The sequence below is a fragment of the Neophocaena asiaeorientalis genome, unplaced genomic scaffold (assembly GCF_003031525.2).
Source record: "Neophocaena asiaeorientalis asiaeorientalis breed wild unplaced genomic scaffold, Neophocaena_asiaeorientalis_V1.1 scaffold177, whole genome shotgun sequence".
In the NCBI taxonomy this organism is placed as follows: domain Eukaryota; kingdom Metazoa; phylum Chordata; class Mammalia; order Artiodactyla; family Phocoenidae; genus Neophocaena; species Neophocaena asiaeorientalis.
The window spans coordinates 17491162-17501833 of NW_020172779.1; the positions used below are offsets into that span (position 1 = coordinate 17491162).

At 47.6% G+C, this 10672-nt stretch overlaps 1 pseudogene; it reads left to right on the forward strand.

Moving 5' to 3' along the window:
- Positions 1–10040, forward strand: part of LOC112397170 (eukaryotic translation initiation factor 3 subunit D-like) — a 149034-nt pseudogene extending 138994 nt beyond the window's left edge.
- The last annotated feature ends 632 nt before the right edge of the window (positions 10041–10672 follow it).

Consider the following 10672-nt stretch of genomic DNA (forward strand, 5'->3'; position numbering starts at 1 on the left):
GCAAGACACAGAAGTAACTTTTAGTGATGCTTGAGAAAACAAGAGAAAATCAAAGTGTAGAATAGTTACAAGCAAAGTAGGGAACAGAATCCACATATGGAGCGAAGTTGTATACATTTGTTGTGTACATTTTAAGGGTACGAATGAGTGGAGCCTGCAGACGAGCTGGTACATGGAAGAAAGATGAAAGGAAGTACACCTGGACCTGAGCAGAAAGTCTGAGGTTTGGGGATGCCCAGGATAAGGCATTATCATGTACTTCCCTCTCTACACGCTAAGGATGAACCTCAGCTGCTCTCTTTAAATAAGGATTGACTATGAATACAATTCAATCTAGCCGCTGTTTATCCATTGCCTACTAGATGCAATGCATTGTACTTAGGGCTATGGGAACTAAGGAGATGAATAGAGCATGGAGTCTGCTCTCTAAGAGCCCATAGCTGAGCTGGGGGACACATGTAAACAAGTGGCTCTAACGAGAACAGAAAATAAAATGACAGCTAAACAGAGCGCCCAGCAGCCCACTGTGAGCAATCCCTCAGGAGGAAATCTGTAATTCCAGCTGGGTGTGTTGGGGAAAGTTCCCGGAAGGAGCTGTTGCTTGACCCATGTTAGGAAGGAGGGAATGGGGTGGAATGTGGGCAGAGGAAACACCGTGAACAGAGGCAGGAAGGCAGGAAACTATGGGGTGTGCTCAACACGTCCGTCGGTTACTGTGCTTTGTCCTCAAGGTCATCCCCAATGACAGTGTCAGGAGGAATCTTTCCTCCTCCGCCTGCAACAGCACTTCCTTCCATAAGGCATCTCTCCCCAATATTAACATGCTCTGTTGACTTGTCTTCTGCGTCTCACTCAGAATTTTTGCTTCTGGGGGCAAGGACCAGGCTCCACTCACCCCTTTATTCTCTAACTGGCGTAGTTCCCGGCACAAGGCTGGTGCTCAAGGACTCTAAGGAAGACCATGAAAGAGTTGATCTTGCATTCAGTAAGCAATTATGAAACAGCAAAGGTTTTGCATATTTTTGAAAGACGTCTTGAACAATTTGGTACCGCTTCTATGAGAGAGGAAGTGGAAGAGGTATAGGATGAGTTGTCTAGAGGAGAGGGCAGTGATGGTGTCTCTGGGGTGAGGAGTGGTGAGACGGTGTGTCACTTATCGCTAGGGTTAATCATAGAGAACTCGTGAAGGTGAGCCAACTTGAGAGCAGAATGGAATTTTGCTTGGATTTCTTGATCAGAGTAAGCCAAAATGAGTTTACCTTAATAACTGGTGATCTTTCTTTTCAGCACGATTGAGCACATCCTCATAGGTGATGAATCTGCATATGTAATATTTTCCCCGTCACTTATTGTCAGATGTGCTTCACTTTTGCAAGCAGCTCTTTTCTTTTCTGGGTTAGTTTCCACCTCGTGCAGTGGTGATACCCAAACCCTCACTTCCAAGAAGAAGCATCCCACCGTATCTTCATCTCTGTCAGAACCCCCTTTACACTTTGTGTCTGTAACACATTCTCTGGAAATGGTCTGGAAGGGAAAGGAGAGATCACTGGGCTAAATGTTCATTTTTAAAAAATTGGAATATAGTTGATTTACAATGTTGTGTTAGTGATTTCAAGTGTACAGCAAAGTGATTTCAAAGTGATTTCAAGTGTACAGCAAAGTGATCTATATGTATAGATATATACATACATGTATATCTATTTTTTTCAGATTCTTTTCCTTTGTAGGTTATTACAAAATATTGAGTATAGTTCCCTGTGCTGTCCAGTAGGTCCTTGCTGGTTATCTATTTTATATCTAATAGTGTGTATATGTTAATCCCAAACTCCTAATTTATCCTCCTCATTCTTTTCCCTTTGGTAACTGTAGGTTTGTTCTCTATGTCTGTGGGTCTATTTCCATTTTATGTATAAGTTCATTTGTATCTTTTGTTTAGATTCTACATATAAGCCATATTACATGGCACTTGTCTTTCCCTGACTTACTTCACTTAGTATGTAATCTCTAGGTCCATCCATGTTGCTGCAAATGGCATTATTTCATTCTTTTTTTATACAATGGAATATTACTCAGCCATAAATGTTCATTTCACAGTAGCAAAATGAGACTTTGACTTTTTAATTAACTTGCCTAAAATCCCACAGGCTGTTAACAGCAGAGCTGAGCATAAAGATGCAAGTGAACAGACCCAGTCATTCAAAACTCAGTCAACCCAGTGGGTCTTCACTAAATGATGATGGCAGTGGTGTTCGATTAGATCAAGGTATAATTTGGTGTCATCCACCGTCAGGACGAAGGCTCCGAGCCGATGATTTTTTTTATGTGATAGATTGTATATATGTTTATCAATCACACAATGTGCAAGGAGAAGGAAGAGAGGAACTGACATTTTCAACCACCTGTTTTATTTCATACATTATGTCAGGAAAGTTACAGGCATCATTTTATTCTTGCAGCCACCCCGTGAATTAGACATTATTCCCGTTTCCAAATGAAGCGAATACTTAGAAACAGTAATCAGCTTCCCCTGGGTCACACTAGCAAGTAATGGGGGCAAACTCAGCTTTGTCAGATCCCCTAAACCTCTGCCTCTCAGATCACAGCTTCTTTGAGGTGTCATACAGGTGTTAAATAATAATCCTGCCTCACAGGAGTCCTAAAGAAGTCTTGAGAAAGGGGTCGCTGGCTCTGACAGGTTATGGGTGTGTGTTGAAGGTTGGTCCCGTCTTCCGCCATTCCCACACTCCCTTCTGGGATGTGAATCTTGCGTTGCTTCTGTCAGTGTGTATCAAACGTGGGCTTTCTCCTAACCGGGCTGATGCCCCAAGAATGTAAAATTCTTCTTCTCGGAATGATGTAGAAAGTTCAAACTGCACGTTTTGTGGCTGCGTCTTTCAAAGGTTCTAGGTCTGTTTCTGTTTGTGACACTGCAGCTCTGCACGGATGCTGGGGAGGTTGTGTTTTTTCGTTTTTGCCGCGATGCCTTCAGCAGCTGCCTCTGTTGAAGCCACAATCTGCCTCCTCCTCCGAGCTGACAAAGTGTGAAAAGTTTTTCAATATCCCTGGCCTTTGAGGTAAAAGAATTTCTCTCAGTCAGGGCAACCCGTTACTGTCCCAGTACCCAACCGCTGTTCCCCATGAAGGCCATTCTGGGTCACTTTCTCCCTGGCACATCCCAAGTGCCACATTTGGGTTTTGAAGTATATATATGGGTTTTCAAAGAACCTCAGGCATAAATATTTCTGCCAGAAAATAGGAATGATTTCATGAGTGTGAAATTAGTTTGTAAATGAAGCGGGTGGTATCAAGTTGATATTGCTCTGGAGGACAGGGAGTCTGGTCATTTACACTTCCCTGCAAATGTTGTCGTATTACAATGCACTGCTGGGCTACATTACTTTTCTTTGAGCCTTTTAACGTATTTTTGGGAGAGGGCTGGTCAGTGAAATGACGGATGGTGAGTTCTTGCAGAAAGGCAGGCTTGCCCCGGGAAAGAGGTGCTCGCCACTTCTGAATTCAGACTGTAAATGGCAGCGGGCATTTGACTGCTAAGGCTTCTGGTCACATCTGGCAGCGTGATGCATGAGACCCCAAACTGCAATAAAAGGAAAGTAGATTGCAGCTCGCCTGGTCACCTGAGGTTGATAGTGGAGCTTGGCAAGGGGGTGGGGCGCGAGCAGCCAGGGGTCTGGGAATGGTGCCAGGAACAGAAGCAGCGGTCACCTGCTGAAACAAGGAGGGATGGGACCCGTTTGCTTTTCTTCTACAAAAATAGAAATTGACCTGAGAACTGCATTCCAGAGCACCAAAGTCAAATCAGGAGGCATCACAGCAAACGCCTCAATTTGCTTGTTTGCCAGTAGGGTTTCACTGAGTATTCACATCTTCAAGAGGTGACTTGGGGATGACGCGGGTAAAGAGAACACCGACAGAAGGGGCTTCAAGTCCCACCATCTGTGGACTGAGCAAGGGACTCGTATCTGTTTTCTACATTGTGGCTCCAAGGAAGGTTTTGCTTCATCTGAAAAATGGTTGCTGCTTCTGAAGACAGTTTGAAAACTACCGATTTTGTCCAGAATACCTAGAGTAGCTTTGAAACCCTACAGACACTTCCTGAACCTACAAAAAGCATTAGATAACTAATGAGGACCGACCGTATAGCACAGGGAACTCTACTCAGTGCTCTGTGGTGACCTAAATGGGAAGGAAATCCAAAAAAGATGGGATATATGTATACGTATAGCTGATTCACTTTGCTGTACCATCGAAGCTAACACAACACTGTAAAGCAGCTATACTCCAATAAAAATTAAAACAAACAAACACAAAAAGTTAAGCATGAAAAGATTAAAACTGGGATTCAAAATAAAATAACATTTTTGAGTTTAAAAAAAAAGACATCCAGTAGAAGGAGTGCTAGAATGATAGGGTCTGTCTTAGGTCAGTTTCTTCCAAGAAACACACTTCAAGCCAAGGATCTGAGTGCAAGGGATTTTCGAAGGAGAGCCTACAAGTAAAAGCATTGGTGGAGGGTGGAGGGTGCAAGATAGGGAAGGGGTAGGAGGAAAGCAAGGCTGAAATTTCAGGAGGAGTCCCGGCCTCGGCCTGATCCCACAGGGAGATCTGGAGCAGAAAAGGAGCCTGCGTGACCTCCCGTCTGAGAATGAGGAGGGTTGTCGTGTGGCCGTGGGAAGGCTCCTTGGCCGCTCAGGACAGGTTCCCTCTCCTGCAGAGCAGGGGGACTGGCCGGCATGACCTCTGAGGCCCCTGGGAGCCCTCACTTCCTTTGACCTTGGGGCAGCAGGGTGCCATTCACCTCTTCTTCAGACTCCAGCTTTATATCCATCACTTACTGTACAGAACTCATCTCAGACTTTGCAGTGTATAAGGTGCAGTTCTGGGCACTGTGGAAATAAGAAAGGTGATGGGGGTAGAACAACCATTTACACTGAGATTTCAAATCTGTTTGTTCATTTAATCCTCAAAACAGCTTGCAAGGTAGGCAACTCCCCTCATGCTCCCCGTTTGGCTGGTGGCACCAGCTTGGGGCAAAAACACATTGATGTTTCTTAAGTTTTTTGAGTCATTGCTCTAGGATTTAACTACCAGATTTGAAGAATTGGTGTCTTCCTCTCAAGTCTCCCTGTGCCCTAATTTGCTAAAATTTCTAAAATTCACAAAGCACATTTCACTTTGTCTTCACCACATCTCTGTTGATGAGGTGCCCAAGGAATAGGGCCTTTAATTTTTTTTCTTTCATTGGAATGTGGACATTTTGGGGTCACTGATAACATTTGCTTCCTGCAGTTGGGAGCATTAATTATCTGTCGGATAATTACTACTGAAGCTCTTCGGTTTCATATCAGGAAAACCTACCACCTATTGTTCTGCTGAACGGAGCACTTGGCCTTTTTTTTTTTTTTTTTTTTTTTTTGGGGTACGCGGGCCTCTCACTCTTGTGGCCTCTACCGTCGCGGAGCACAGGCTCCGGACACGCAGGCTCAGCGGCCATGGCTCACGGGCTCAGCCGCTTCGCAGCATGTGGGATCTTCCCGGACCAGGGCACGAACCCGTGTCCCCTGCATTAGCAGGCGGACTCTCGACCACTGTGCCACCAGGGAAGCCCCACTTGGCCTTTTGATGTAAGCTGAGCGTGTCTTTCTCCTGACCCAGCCCTTGAAGAATTACTCCTCCTAAATGTGGATTTGTGCTGGACTCTTGGTGTTCTCAACCTGCTCTATTTAAGTTGAGAAACAAATGCCAACAACGACTGCCCTGTCTGTCCTGGGCAATCAGATTCCATCCCGTAGGTGGATGGAAGAACAGGGCGTGTCCTGAAGAAATGGGTGCTCCCTGCTTTCTCACATTCTGGGTCAGAGAAGAAGCCAGCCTGAGCCAGATGTGGGCAGGGAGCTGGAAGGGACCTTCTTTCTGTGCACCAAGGAACGGCTGTCGGTCTCTGAAGGAGGGATTGGCAGCGGGGTCTCATCAATGAGGATTGGATGCCTCCTTCACCAGGAAGGCTGCCAGATGTGAAATGAAATCCCAAGTTTGAGTTAACAGTTGTGAGACCCAGGAGCAACCTCGGGAGAAACATACGCCACTCGTTGCTTTATTGTTTGCTATTCCTCTAGCATGGAGTAAGGTTTGCCAAACCCCAGGCAATGTTAGAAACCGGCGGGGTAGCGGATGCGGAGAAGTGAACAGAGAAGATTGTGCCCAAGCTTAGAACAAACCAGGATACTTTCTGTAAAAGAAATTGTGGAGCAATGACAACTTGGACCGTGAATGGCTGGAGAAAGAAGAAAATACCTGCAACCAGAGCGGGTTAGTAGAACCATTAAGCAGCGCTTGGAGAGCCATAGTCATTTCGGAGAGGGGGCAACCCCAGGAGAAAGACCGGATGCTCTGTCGATTCACAGTCACGGGGGTGGCAGTTTCTCTAACTTGAATATTAAAGGAAATACGTCTTTGATGTCTTTCCCAGGATAGTGAAGTGGAACAGAGCAATAATATTTTTGAGTTAGGAGTAACAGTGACACTTATTACATGCCATATGTTTTGTTTTACATTTATTAGCTCATTTAATCATCATAATAATCCTATGGGGAAACTGAGGCACAGAGAAGTTAAATGACCTGCTGAGACCTGCAAGTGATCAAGGTGGGCATCAGTTCCATATACAGCTATTTTCTCCTTCTGTATAATAGTTGAGGATTCTGAGTCCTATAACCCATTTGATAAATTACCAGAGGCGAGCTGGGATTCGAGGGCTGATTGTGTCTTCAGATCTGTGCTCTTTTCTCTCCTTCTGCATCGTGAAAGGAATGAATGGAATCAGGTCCTTCTATCCTGTCCTGTGTCCACTTTGTTGTTGGGGACTTTTCTGTCTTGTCTACACGTCCTAGTCCCTATGGCTTCTAAATCCATAGGATTTAAACCACACACATACATACACACATGTTTCCGCATGCACGCAAACACACACATACATAGATATGCACATATGCACTCACATATGTACCCACCCATGCATAGACACACGCACATACACATAGATGCATATATTCAAATACATGTACACACATGTGCTTATGTGCCCACACACGCATACACAGAGAGAGACAGATACACATACACACACCCACACATGCATCTACACACAGAAACACACATCTCCTTTCATTGCTGAAATAGCACCACTCAGGCAGTGACAGGGAAGGTAGGCTGATTCACACTGTGGCTGACTTTGTTGGTTTTAGAGGATTTTGAAAAGTTTGAAAGGATATTGTTGGTGGCAAATAGACATTTTAAAAATGTCAGGTCACCCTCAGAATGGACGCTCCTCCCGTAATAGACTTACGTTGGCCGCTTAACTGCCACACCACCTCCTACAGACGGGCCCCCGCTCCTGGTGTAGACATTTCAGACGGCTGAGAAGGGCGGCTCTCTCCTACAGAGACAGTGCTCCAGAGACAGCGCTCCTGGAGATTACATGGAATTAGGTGATGGGCAGAGGGAGAGGCTTCGTTACACAGAGATCAGACAATCTACTGAATAAACTGTGGGGCTGGCGTGTCCTGGGGAAGGGAGCAGATGTGGATTTGGACTTCTGTGCTGGCTGTGCAGCCTTCGCATCTTTGACCTTGAGTGTCCTTGCCTAAGACGCATGGGGTCAGACTCCTAATTTCTGCGGATGGTGTGAGGGTTGGTGGTGCTCATTGTTGGGTCTAACCTAGTGCAGAGGGCGTAGTCGGAGCTCAAAAAATAGCAGCTATAGTTACCACGATTTCTGCTTTTAAAAATTGAATAAAATGATCAACTTGCTCTTGACAGTATTCGCCACGGATCTTAGGACTGAAGGATTCCTGTGATCTCCTAAAAGCCGTCCTGGTTCTTCCCAGGTTTCAGTCCAGCCAGCCTCCACTGAGTACTTATGACGTGAACAGACATAATGTGAGTCCCATCTCCCGGCAACATGGAGCAGTCGATGCCCCCATTATGCCCAAGGAACCTCCCATCTCTTGCTCCCGTGCTGCTGTGTGGTGGAACTTGGTCCTCTGGCATCCCTTGTCTCTACCAGGCGCCAGATGGCTCAGCAGAGCCCTGGCAGGAACATCAGAACTTGGTTGGATTTCCGCTTACCCCCTTGGTGGTGGAGGAGGAACATTGAGGACGTAGGATTAACAGCCAGTTTGAGTTTGGGGCGGAGGTTCTTGACCCTGGCTGCATATGAACATCGCTTGGGGAGTCCTTAAGACCCCCAACACCCCCAAAACAAAATCCCATTCCAACTTAATCCGAATTTCTGGAAATGGCATCAGAGTGGCAGGGAAGGTAAAGCTCCTGGTGCTTCCCATGCTCCCAGGCTCGAGAACCGTGGGTCTGTAACCTGCAGATTCCACACACCACCATCAAGGCTACATTCCTCTATCCCACTGTTTCCCGACTTGCGTGATCAGGAGAATCCCCTAAGGTGTTTGTTTGTTAAGGGACCCCCTAGGCCTCTTCCTGTAGATTATAGTTCTTTCCATCTGGGGTGGCCCCTGAAACTTAGAGATTTAAAAAATAATAATAAATATATTTATTTTTTTATTTTTGGCTGCATTGGGTCTTCGTTGCTGCGCGCGGGCTTTCTCTAGTTGCGGCGAGCAGGGACCACTCTTCGTTTCGGTGCGCGGGCTTGTCATTGCGGTGGCTTCTCTTGTTGCGGAGCGCGGGCTTCAGTAATTGTGGCTCGCAGGCTCTAGAGTGCAGGCTCAGTAGTTGTGGCACGCGGGTTTAGTTGCTCTGCAGCGTGTGGGATCTCCCCAGACCAGGGCTCGAACCCGTGTCCCCTGCATTGGCAGGCATATTCTTAACCACTGTGCCACCAGGGACGACCCCGTCATCTGGAAGCTGGTAAAGACTCAGGGGAACGTGTTTGCCACTGACGCCATTCTGGCCACACTGACGAGCTGCACCCACTCTGTGTATTCCTGGGACATGGCTGTCCAGAGAGTCGGGTCCAAGCTCTTCTTTGACAAGAGGGACAAAACTGTGACTTTGGGGCTTCCCTGGTGGTGCAGAGGTTGAGAGTCCGCCTGCCGATGATGCAGGGGACACGGGTTCGTGCCCTGGTCTGGGAGGATCCCACATGCCGCGGAGCGGCTGGGCCCGTGAGCCATGGCCGCTGAGCCTGCGCATCCGGAGCCTGTGCTCCGCAGCGGGAGAGGCCACAACAGTGAGAGGCCCGCGTACCGCAAAAAAACAAACAAACAAACAAAAAAAAAACTGTGACTTTGACCTCCTGACAGTGAGTGAGGCAGCCAACGAGTCCCCTCAAGATGAAGGCAACTCCTTCAACTCGCCCCGCAACCTGGCCACGGAAGCAAACCTACATCAACCACCACTTCTGGCCACAGTACTTGAGGATGGGGAAGGAAAGATACAACTTCCCCACCCCAAACCCGTTTGTGGAGGACGACATGGATAAGAATGGGGTCGCCTCTGTGGCACGCCGTTACCACAGGTGGAAGCTCAGAGTTGACACTGACCTCATCGTCCGCTGTGAGCACGGCGGTGTCATGACTGGCGCCAGTGGGGTTGTGTCCTTCATCAACATCAAGACCCTCAACGAGTGGGACTCCAGGCACCCTAATGGCGTTGACTGACGTCAGAAGCTGGATTCTCAGTGAGTTGCTGAAGAACAACAGCTACAAGTTGGCCCGCTGGACCTGCTATGCCTTGCTGGCCGGATCCGAGTACCTCAAGCTGGGTTACGCGTCCTGGTACCACGAGAAAGACTCCTCATGCCACGTCATCCTGGGCGCCCAGCAGTTCAAGCCCAGTGCGTTTGCCAGTCAGATCAACCCGAACGTGGAGAACGCCAGGCGCACCTGTGCTGTGTCATCGACACCTGCATGAAGCTGGAGGAGGGCAAGTACCTCAGCCTCAGCGACCCCAGCAAGCAGGTCGTCCGCGTCTCTAGCCTGCCCGATGGCACCTTCAGCTGGGGTGAGGACGACGAGGAGGAGGAAAAAGAAGAGGAAGAAACCTAAACCAGACAGTGAGGTGGAGCTGGGGTCTGGGATTCTGCCGAGCCGGGGAGGGCCTTGGATACCTGGTGGAATGTTTGTCTAATTGCCGCTCTCTGCAGCTTGTCAGTTGGAATAAAGGATAAGTCTATTTCGTCTCTTAAAAAAAAAAAAAAAAAAAAAAAGAGAGCTTCCCTGGTGGCGCAGTGGTTGAGAGTCTGCCTGCCGATGCAGGGGACGCAGGTTTGTGCCCCGGTCCGGGAAGATCCCACATGCCGCGGAGCGGCTGGGCCCGTGAGCCGTGGCCGCTGAGCCTGCGCGTCCGGAGCCTGTGCTCCGCAACGGGAGAGGCCACCACAGTGAGAGGCCCACGTACCGCAAAAAAAAAAAAAAGAGAGAGAGAGAAAGTTTCAGTCCCTGAAACTTGGAGATTTTAACATTCTGAACTCAGGTAATTCTCACTGTGTCAAACTGGGAAACTCAGCCTTTTGCTGAAGGCTTTGGCTCCAATTTTTTTGTTTTGTTTTTTTTTGTGTTTTATTGGCTTTGGCTCCATTTTAACAGCAAATACTCGTGGAGGTGTTGGTGAGTTGTCGTTACTGACAGTTTACATCGTGGCTTAAGTAATAGGATCACAGATGGTCTTTCTAGAAGGA